Source organism: Ochotona princeps, chromosome 21 (assembly GCF_030435755.1).
Source record: "Ochotona princeps isolate mOchPri1 chromosome 21, mOchPri1.hap1, whole genome shotgun sequence".
NCBI lineage: Eukaryota > Metazoa > Chordata > Mammalia > Lagomorpha > Ochotonidae > Ochotona > Ochotona princeps.
In genome coordinates this window covers 26,041,891-26,052,744 of record NC_080852.1, presented here as the reverse complement: position 1 = coordinate 26,052,744, position 10,854 = coordinate 26,041,891, and positions in this window count along the sequence as shown.

Sequence of the window (10,854 nt, the reverse complement as noted above, 5' to 3'; positions counted from 1 at the left end):
GTCAGAGTCGCTGGGATCAAGCCTTGCTTCTACTTCCTGTCCAGCTTCCTACTGATGTGTACCCTGGGAGGCAGCAGGTGAGGGTCCAAGCAAACCGGCTAATGGAGAATCCTTCTCTCTCTCCCCTCTCTCATGAATATTATTTGGGTGGATTTTGTAGGACAGCAGGCTAAGCTGCTGCTGGAGACGTTTGTGTTCCAAGTAAGGTGCCTAGTGCAAGTCCCAGCTCTTTTCTGCTTCTGATTCAGCATGCTAAGAATGTGCCTAAGGAGGGAGAGGGCGATGGCCCGCGTGCTTGAATTCCTGCCACCAGAGGAAGAGGCCAGGATGGAGCTGCTGGCTGACCTAGCCTTCGGCTGTGGCTGGCATTTGGAGAGTGAACCAGCAGATAGGAGATCTCTGTCTTTCCCTTACTTTCTTGACTCTGCCTTTCAAATAAATAAACACTTCTTTGAAACAATTATTTATTTGAAAAGCAGAGAAACAAAGGCAAAGAGAACAAAGTTCTTCTATCTGCTGGTTCGTTCTCAAACGTCTGAAACAGCTGGGGCTGAGTCAGCCTCTAGCTAGGAACCCGGGACTTGATTCTACTCTTCCATATGGGTGGCAGGGAGCCAATTAAAAAAAAATTCTTTTAAAGTTTGCTTATTTATTTTCATTAACTTGAAAAGTAGAGCAACATTCCCCAAATGGTCACAATAGCCAAGGCTGAGCCAGGCAAAAGCCAGGAGCCAGGAACTCCATCCAGGTCTCCCAAGCAACTGCCAGGGCACCAGTCGTGGAGCCATCACCCCCTGCCTCCCAGCATGCATTGCCAGGAAACTGGAATCCAAAGTAACAGGAACTCAAATCAGCACTCAGTGTGGGACATGGACACCCCAAGAACATCGAGGCCATGTTTTCACACCCCTAGGCCAGGGAGGGACTCATGACCAGAGATGAGGGGGTAGAGAAGTCAGGTAAATGCGTCAGAGCAACATCAGGGCAGCGGGGTCAAGCCGGCACAAAGCCCTGGGGCAGCCAGTGTCTGCCCGGAGAGCTGCAGCGGCTTGGAGGCCTTTGGGGCATGCTGTGGGCGTTTGTCATCCCCCCTAAGGTCTGTGGATTTTCTCTGGGTCATTTGAGAGCCAGGGTTAGACCCGAAGCAGAAGAGGCAGCGAGATTGGATTCAGTACTGCTTCTAGGTTTGGGGATTTTAAACATTTTTTTTTTACTTAAGAGATGGGCAGGTAGGTGGGCAATTTCTGTTTATGGATTCCCGCACCAAATGCTCACCAGGGATCCAGGGCTGGGCCAGGCCAAAGCCAGGATCAGGGACCTCAGTCTGGTCTCCCAGGGACCCAGCTGTGTGAGCCCTCACTGCTGTGTGGAGTGCACCTTAGCAGGCAGCAGGAAATCGGGAGCAGAGCCAATCCCCACACCCAGCACTCCAGCATGGCATGTGCACGTCCCTCATGGGGATCTTCATTGTTAAGCCAAACAGTTTTTTAAAAGATTTATTAATTTTTATTGGAAAGTCAGATTTACAGAAAGAAAGATCTTCCATCCACTGGTTTGCTCCCCAAGTGGTTGCAACAGCTGAAGCTGAGCTGATCTGAAGCCAGGAGCCAGGAGCTTCTTTGGAGCCTCCTACGTGGATGCAGGGTCCTAAAGCTTTGGGCCATCCTCAACTGCTTTCCAAAGCCATACACAGGGAGCTGGATGGGAAGTGGAGCAGCCAGGACATGAGCTGGTGCCCATATGGGATCCCAGCACATGCAAGGCGAGGATTTTTGCCACTAGGCTACTGTACCAGGCCCTAAGTCAAACTTTAAATGGACCATACAAGCTGCTGCATTGGAACTGGGCTCTGGGGCCGAGGCTGGGAGGTCAAAAGTGACGATGACACATCGGTTACTGAAGTTGTTCCAAACACACAGGTCGGGAGGCTTGGCCCTGGCGGCAGCAGGGGTGCGGTGAGTCACAGGGTTCGTCTTGAGGTAGAGGTGCCAGGGCTGCCTGGTGGTTTGGGTACTGGGTAGGTTGAGAGGGTAGGGGTGAATTAAGGCTGACTCCAGAACTGTCTGCGAATGGAACTGCCACTGCAAGAGCTGACAAAGTCATCAGCTATGTCCATCAAGAGTTTATTACTTTAAAACATATTCTCTTTGTATGTTAATCCTTAAAACACTTCTTTTTTTAATTTTATTTTTAATTGTATTGGAAAATCAGATATACATAGAGGAGGAGAAACAGAGTGGAAGATCTTTTGTCTGCTGATTCACTCAAATGACAGCAATAGCTGGAGCTGAGCCAATCCGAAGCCAGGAGCCTGGAGCTTCTTGTGGGTCTTCCACGTGGGTGCAGGATCCCAAGGCTTTGGGCCGTCCTCCAATGCTTTCCCAGGCCACAAGCAGGGAGCTGAATGGCCTCTGGGGCACAAACCAGTGCCTATATGGGATCCTGGTGTGTTAAAGGTAAGGACTTTAGCCACTAGGCAACTGTGCTGGATGCAAAAAAAAAACACTTTTTTTTTTAAGATTTATTCATTTTATTACAGCCAGATATACACAGAGGAGGAGAGACAGAGAGGAAGATCTTCCGTCCGATGATTCACTCCCCAAGTGAGCCGCAACGGGCCGATGCGCGCTGATCCGAAGCCGGGAACCTGGAACCTCTTCCGGGTCTCCCACGCGGGTGCAGTGTCCCAAAGCCTTGGGCCGTCCTCAACTGCTTTCCCAGGCCACAAGCAGGGAACTGGATGGGAAGTGGAGCTGCCAGGATTAGAACCGGTGCCCATATGGGATCCCGGGGCTTTCAAGGCGAGGACTTTAGCCGCTAGGCCACGCCGCCAGGCCCAAAACCACTTTTTTTAAAAGAGAGATTTATAAAAATTAATTTGAAAGGCAGAGTTAGAGAGAATCTTTTATCCACTGATTCATTCCCTGAATGACACCAACACCCGAGGATGGATCAGGCTGAGGCAACGAGTCCGGAGCCAAGCACTTAGGCCCATCTCAAGCTGCTTTCCCAGGCACATTAACAGAGAGCTGGATGGGAAATGGAGCAGCCGAGACACAAACTGGTGCCTACATGGGATGCCAGCATCACAGGCAGTGCCGTAACTGACCACACCACAACACTGGCCCTTATATAAATAATGTGTAAAATAATAAAATGTTGATGGGGAGGGGGAGCAGTGGCTTTGAGACTCAGGCAGCTTTATCTATCGGAGCATCTGCATTGAGCACTGGTCCTGCTCAGTTTTCAGTTTTCTGCTAATGAGCTCCTGAGAGGCAGCATAGCGGCTCAGGGGATTGCGTCCCTGCCACCCATGTGGGAGACCCCCACTGAGCTCCAGGTTCTTGACTCTGGTCCAGCCAGGGCCTAGATGTTGAAAAACTGGACAGAATGAACCAGCAGGTGGGAGATTTCTGACTCTCTGCTTTTCAAATAATTCAACAATAATAATAATAATAGTAACCAGCAACACTGATTAAACATCAGCATGGAGACGGCAAGTCGGTTGCGGGTGTGTGCTATGAACTCGATAGAGTGTCCAGGGCTCCAGTTTTAGAAGGCCAAGCCATGGGCCAGGACGAGATGGGAAGAAGTGAGTCTGCATAGAGGAGGTCCTGGGCATGATGCACAGGGAATCTGCATCATGCCCTGGACAGGTGAGGCAGAACCAGCTCAGGAGCCAGGCAGGAGCAGTCAAAGAGGTGGGAGAGAACCGGGAGACCGGGGCACCTGTATGCTGGCAGATGTGTGATGCTGCCGAGGGGAGGGCGAAGCGCGATCCTCTGGGCTTGGAGAGATGGGATCGCTGAGGACCCTGAGCAAGGCAGTCTATGCAGGGAGGGGCAAGCCTGCCTAGGATGCATGGAGGAGGAAGGGGGCAGCAGGCACTGGGTTGAGCACATAAGGATAGCATGTGTGAAATCAGAGCAGGCAGAACCAGCTCTCAATAGGAGCTGGTGTTGCGGTAAGTTATCACCCACGACACTGACGTTCCATTATGGGTGCTGGCTCTAGTCCCAGCGGCTTCACGTCTGACCCAGCTCCCTGCTATACACCTAGAGAAGCAGCAGAAGATGGCCCAAGGACTTGGGTCTTGGCACTCTTGTGGGAGACCTGGCTTCAGCCAGACACAGTCCTACCCATTGTAACTATTTGGGGAATGAACCCAGCAGATGAGATCTCTCTTGGGCTCTCTCTCTCTCTCTACAACTCTAACTTTCAAATAAACAAATCTTTAAAAAGTATCTCTGGATAGTTACAATATTGGTATATATATAACCAAAAACATACAAGGGAGGAACTTGCAGGACAGAGCTGGAACTGGGTGGGGGACTTCTGGGATCACACTGCTAGGGAAGAAGAGCTGGGAGGCGGCCGATGAAGGCTGCACATTGGGGCCTGGCCATCACAGGCTGTGCATGGTGGCCACTGGCTCATCTGGCCAAGCACCAGTGTCTGGGGACACCTAGCCACTCATCCAGGTGTCTGCCTTGACCCTACTTTAAAGTCACCCAGCAACCAACTTTCTTTCAACCAAGTTAGAGCAGTGTTCATGGCCTTCAAGTTTCCTACCAAAAGAAAAATAAGAAAAAATAGGGCCTGGCGCTGTGGCCTAGCGGCTAAAGTCCTTACCTTGAACAAACCGGGATCCCTTTGGGTGCCAGTTCTAATCCCAGCAGCTCCACTTCCCATCCAGCTCCCTGCTTGTGGCCTGGGAAAGCAGTCGAGGACGGCCCAGAAAATTGGGACCCTGCACCAGCGTGGGAGACCCAGAAGAAGCTCCTGGCTCCTGGCTTCGGATTGGCTCAGCTCCGGCTGTTGCAGCCACTTGGGGAGTGAAACATCAGACGGAAGATCTTCCTCTCTGTCTCTCTTCCTCTCTGTATTTATGCCTTTCCAATAAAAATAAGTTTTTTTAAAAAAAAAAAAGACGGGAAGAAAAATAAGAAAAAATTAAAAAGTAGCCCTGGAAAGATCAGAAGGGCATGGCAAGCAACTTAATCCCCTAGGAGCTCACAGAGGCGGTCTCTGCTGCCCCCTGGCGATCCCCTGGGTCATGCGGTGACCCATTGGTCACGCTGCCCAGTCAGGGGCTTGGGATGGACACCTGTGACCACGCAGCCCAGTCCAGAGGCTCCAGGGAGGTCCTGGAAGGCATCCTGCTGCTACAAGGAAATAGAGAGGCAGGCAGGAAGGCTCCAGGTGGGGGTTACCCACGAGGGACAGGGCCTCCACACTGGAAATCCTGAACAGATACGTGCTGCAGCGAGCCAGGCCAGGCCCACTTAGTAGCTGCTTGGTCTTGGAGGGATCGCCAAATCCACCTTGACCAAGCCTTCCCAGAGATCCTCCAGATGCTACACAGCTTGTTTCTTTATTCGGCCGACGTCTGGAGTAAGCTCCATAGGACATCCGAGCCCCGAGGCGCGCTGGCCCCGGATTGGCAGTCCAGGGGGCAGAAGACAGGTTTTGCAGAGGCGGACGTGCTCCGCGCTGGTGCTGCTCTCCAGGTCCACCAGGGGGCGTCGCTGCCCCAGGAAGCCGCTCCCGTCCTGTCGCGGCCACCGAAATCGAGTGCTCGGGCCTAGAGAAGCCCCGGAAGGGGCGGGGCAGCGCACCCCGAGGCCGCTTCCGGCTTCAACTGGGCTCAGGAGGCCAGATTTGGGGGAGGAAGCCGTGGGCGGGGCTTGGGTAAAAGACTGCATGGAGGAGGGGCAGGAACTGGGGCGTGTGGGAGGCTACTCTGGGCAGAGGCGCAGGGCGGGCGATTCCCATTGAGGCTATGCCCTGCACAGCTCTGAGCCTTACACCTGGGCATCTGCAGCCTTTTTCGTTCTGAAATGGCGGTGCTTGGGCCCGGCAGGGAAGGCCACTTCTGGGGACGGGGAGAGTGGTTGAAGGTGGGAGCAGGTACGGGGACACTGGGAAGCCCTTTATGTGTGGGAAGGCAGAAGAGGTCAGGCCCGCGGTGAAGGTTGGTGGGAAGCAGCCAGTGCTGGGGAACAAACTCGGCCCAGGGCTAACGTCCCCAGCTTCCTTCCCCAGGAGCCCTCCAGAGGCCCCACAACCCTTCATGGTCACCTCCTGCCCTTTCCTGACTGCCAGCTAGACTCATAGCCACTGGAAAGTGCAGGTATCAGGTCTTGGGTGGCTGTTTGCCTCAGCAGTGGGAGCTCAGGGACCAGCAGTCGGGCCCTTTGCGCGCACACAAAAGTGCCTGGACTGGTATCTACCCTCACGCCCCTGTGGTAGGATGGTGGCACCCATGGTCTGTGGTCGGGATCCTGCCACCACATGGGAGACCCAAGTTGAGCTCTCCTCCTCACTACTGGTCCCTTGACCCAGCTCCCCTAGCCTTTGTGGGCATTGGGGAGAGTGAACCACCAGCTGATGGGAATGTGTTGTCTTTACCCATCCCACAGCTAAGCTCCTCCTTGCCTCATGTGCGGCCCCTTCTGACCCCCGCAATTCCAGTGGGCTGCCTGGACCTGTTGCTGGTGACACGCCTTGCTGGCCCTCACCTTAGGGCCTCCACAGCGGCAGCTGGCTTCTCAGGTACTTTCCCTGTCAGCTTCAGGCGGCTGCTGATGGTTTTCTGTCTAGCTGACTCTGCTTGCAGCATTTGCTGGGTGCAGTACACACCCGTGTGCCCAAGCCTTCTGGGAACTCAGGGACGAGCATCCCTGGCAGGACAGCTCCCTTGATGCCCTCACACCGCACACACACATGTTCCCAGTCACCAGCTAGAGCAAGCCCCTGAGCCCAGGTGGCAAGACGCACCTTGCTGAGCTGCTTGCTGTTGCATCACCTTCATTAGGGCTATTTTTGCTCTTTCATTAAATTAAATTCCAGGAAGCAGCGTTAATGGCAGCCCTAACGAGTTGCGGGAGAGGCTCCCAGTCCCAGCTTCTGGACAGCACAGTGAGGAGGCCCGGGCTGTAATGCCAACAAAGCAATGACTCAGGGGAAGGTGGTGATGATCTCTTCCCGGGCCCTCTGGGGACCCTGGCTGCCCAGGGGAAGTGGCCCTTGGCAGCTAGGTAGGCAGCAGGCACAGAAATAGGTTGGACTGCATGTAGCCTCTTCAAGGAGAAGGAGGAGATGCAGCTCAGACCAGAGCCCCCAAGCCTTGAGGACTCTGGGCTTCCTTCCAGGGCCTTGGGCAGCTCTTCCTGTTCGTATCAAGAGCACCCTTGAGGGCCAGGACTGGGTTGGAGATAGGTTGTCCCCTGGGGTCCCCCTGTAGACGTTACTTCTGTGCAGTGCCTCCTGGTAGTTCCCTACCACCCCAGCACACAACGCACTGCTATCCCCCTTGTCACTAGTCTAACCAGGCATCCTGCTGTGTTGCTTCAGGAACCTCCAGCTGCTTCTGGCCAGGACTCTGCACTTGTTGCTGCCTCTGCCTGTCACTGTCTTCCTGTTTGTCACCTGACTAGTCTGATCCCCATGATTTAAATTCCCCTCTCCAGCAGTGCCCCCTGGCCTGGCCCTCACAGGGTTCTGTACGTCATCCTGTAGCTTCAGCCTGAAACCATGGCTTTCATTTCCCTGTTGACTTTTGCTGTGTGCTCCTGAGGGCAGGGTTCACCTGCCTCCCTTGTCCTAGGATTCTGAGCACATTGGCACATCCTAGGCTCCTGGTCAAGACTGCTTCAGCAGGTGACGCTACTCCCAGCCCCTTCTGTACCACACCCCCATGGGTCAGATGGAGAGGGAGGGGGCAAGGGGCTTGCCTTATCTAGAACCTTCTTGGCATGGAGTGTTGGTGCCTGAACTCTGTAAACCAAAGCCAGTTCTCTGCAGAGGGGAGTGAGTGGTTCAGAAGGAGGGCACCTTGGGGTCCAGAATCCCCAGGCTTGTGGGATGGGATGGGTAAGAGAAGACTGGAGGAGAGGAGGGGGAGGAGGACAGCATAGCTGACTCTAATCCAGAACTTACTGCTGGGCCCAGAAGCAGGAAGGGGGGAAGTGCAGGGGACACAGGAGGAGGAGGGAGGGGTGGAGCCTGGCTCGGGGTGGCAAGGAGGGGTGCAAGCTCTGCTGAGAGCCACAGGCAGAGCAGAGTGGAGGACCTGTCTCCCAGGGGTCAGTGTGGTGCAAATTCTGGACCTCTGAGCATCCCTGGAGGGTCCTGCCTAGTCTTGGGGCTGAGGGGAGACACATACACATACACCCTGAAACTGCCCTTGGGGAAGTACTGGCAGCTTCCCCTTCCCTGCGGCCTACAGGCTGGGGGTGTTGGGGTGTCAGCCACCCCAATGGAACTCACCTCACCTGCTCAGGGCTGCTGCTGCTTGATTGGGCTGCCTGGAGCTGTGGCTAGCTCAGAGCCCCTGAGGCTAAACGGGCTGTTGCGGCGATCAGCAGCAGCCACTTCTCCATGCTTGTCGAGGTGCTACCTTCTTTTCTGCTAGAAGCACCTTTGGGTTCAGCTCCAAGGGGCTGCAGGACCTCCACCTCAGATGTTCAGGCAGCTCTGGCCGACTGGGCGGTCACCCTCTGGCCCTGGAATGACCCCTCCTGAGGAGGACGGCGTGGCTTCCTGAGTGTGAAGGCACAGTGCGTGCCTCCTCGCACACACACAAGGCCACGGTTAAGGCTGTTAGAGGGTTGGGAAGCGAGTTGTTTATGCCCTTTCCCGGCTCCAGGACAAGGAGCCCCTGGCAGGGTGGATAGATCTGGGTAATCCATTGGTCTAAACTGATAAATATTTGCCTGCAGCCCTATAAGGGCATTGGGGAGCTGGGTGGAAGAGATTCCCCACCAGGGTAGTGGGATGTGCCTGGGGAGGGAAAGCCAGCCGGTGGGACAAAGTGAGTCAGAGAGGCCCAGTGTGCAGCCAGTGAGTGAAGGATGCTGGGAGGAGGGATTGAGGAGTAGGAGCATGGTAAACGAACTGGGGACGAGCAATGGAGAAGTCAAGTAAAAGTTCCTGTTAGATCTTGTGCCATATAACTTGTCCTGTTGAGAGCTCTCTCTCTCTCTCTCTCTCTCTGGTCCATATATATTCGTTTCACCTACACTTCCTCCGTTATTCCTGGCTGCATGTTCCGTCCCTTAGATCCATTTGACTCATAAGAAGATGGAAGCACAGTTTCTGGTACTTGTGAGAAGTGACAGGCAGCCAGTGAGGTCCTCACTGCCACCACCTTCACCCCACCCAGCCTTCTTCGCCCCCCTTACAGAGTCTGCACGGCTGAGATGAGTGAGCTTTGTCCTGCAGACACTGGGGGACCACCACGGGCTTGGGAGCCAGGGAGTGACATGGTGAAGAGTTTGTGTAGATGCGCAGAAGCCATGTCAGGACAACTGTAGAGGAGCCATGGGAACCAGGGCGGAGTCTGGAGGGCTAGGATAGGGGTGACCAAGGACACAGATATGTATTGGGGGAGGAGAAGTGAAGCCGAGAGTATGCAACAGTGCGGCCAGAGATGTGGCTCTGGCTGGAAACTGCAGTGGCATCAAGGCCAGAGCAGGGGCTGACCAGAGACAGATGGACCCTGTCATGGATAGTAGGCTGTACTTTCTCTGAGAGATCAGAATGGCGGTCGCCTCGGACCAGCGGACCAGGGAGAAGTCAGCATGATGAGTGGGAAGAGAGGGTTCCAGCCTTCCTCCACCACCCCACCCCAACTCCTCGCTGCCCACCAAGAGGAGCACGCAGAGGCCTGGCCATAATCTGGAGGACCCACGAGGAGCTGGGGAAGGTGCAGCCTACAGGGTGGGTGGATGTCACCGGGTTCGTGACTAAGGAGAGCGCAGGGCTGAATGAAGTGGCTGAGTGGTGGGCCAGGACCTCGGGCTGGGCCTCCCAGTGGCCCCATCCTGCTCCGCCTCCACAGATTGGGGGTCTGTGCCGCCCGCCCACCTCCCAGAGCCTGGCCTCCAAAGGCCTGACAGGTTCTCCCTGTTGCCTGGCAACTGAGAGAGCTGTTGGCTGTTGCTAGGAGCAGGCGAGGGAGGCCCGGGCTGCCAGGCTCGCTCGCTCTCGAGGGGCGGGGCTGCCGTTTGTAGCCGGCGCAGATAGAACCCGGATAGACCTTGAGCTTGGCGTGCATTTTAATGGCACGGCCTACGGAGGAGTTTGCTACAGGCCTCCCGGATTCTCGTGAGCTACAGGCAGGAGGCAGCTGCAGGGACACCCTGGGAGTCTTACAGGCCATTCAGAAGGGGACATGATCCCCTTCTGGAGATAGGAAAGGCTGAGAGCTGGGAGCCAGAGGGCAAGTGTGTGCCTGCTGGCAAGGCAGCCCGGGTCCAACAGGAGGGTCCTGGCCTGGTTTCAGAAATCTGCCATCTTTGGGCTGGGGTCTTCCAGGACAGGTTTCTGGGTGGCCCTCGGCCAACGGCAAGTCCTCCCATATCCACCCCGTCCGGCCCCCAGCCTCCCGAGATTGGGGCTGAGTGTTCCTCCACACTTGCCAGGTTGTTATGACTGGGAACCCTGCTGCCTCCACCATTCCACCTCTGCCCACCCGAGGGGCCAGGCTGTGAGCACAGGAGGTGACATCAGCCGTGAAAGTGGCAGCCGGGAAGGCGTCTAAGATCACAACCACTTGTGTTTCTGGAAGTCCAGTTTCTCTCTCCCCTTTTTTCCCTCATGGCCTGGTTTCCTGGTCCCGTGCTAGAGCCCAGGATAACTACTTGCAGAGTAAACACCAATGTCTCAGACCCAGGGCATGCGGTTTGGAAGTGGCAATCAACTTGTTTTTTGTTTTGATTCGTTACAACCCAGAGAAAGAAAGGGAAGGAGAGGAACCCGCTTAAGATTGAAAAAAAAAATCAAAAACAGCTGTCCAGAACGTTCTGCAGATCCCCAAACAAGTTTCTTGGGTACGTTAACCAACCAACA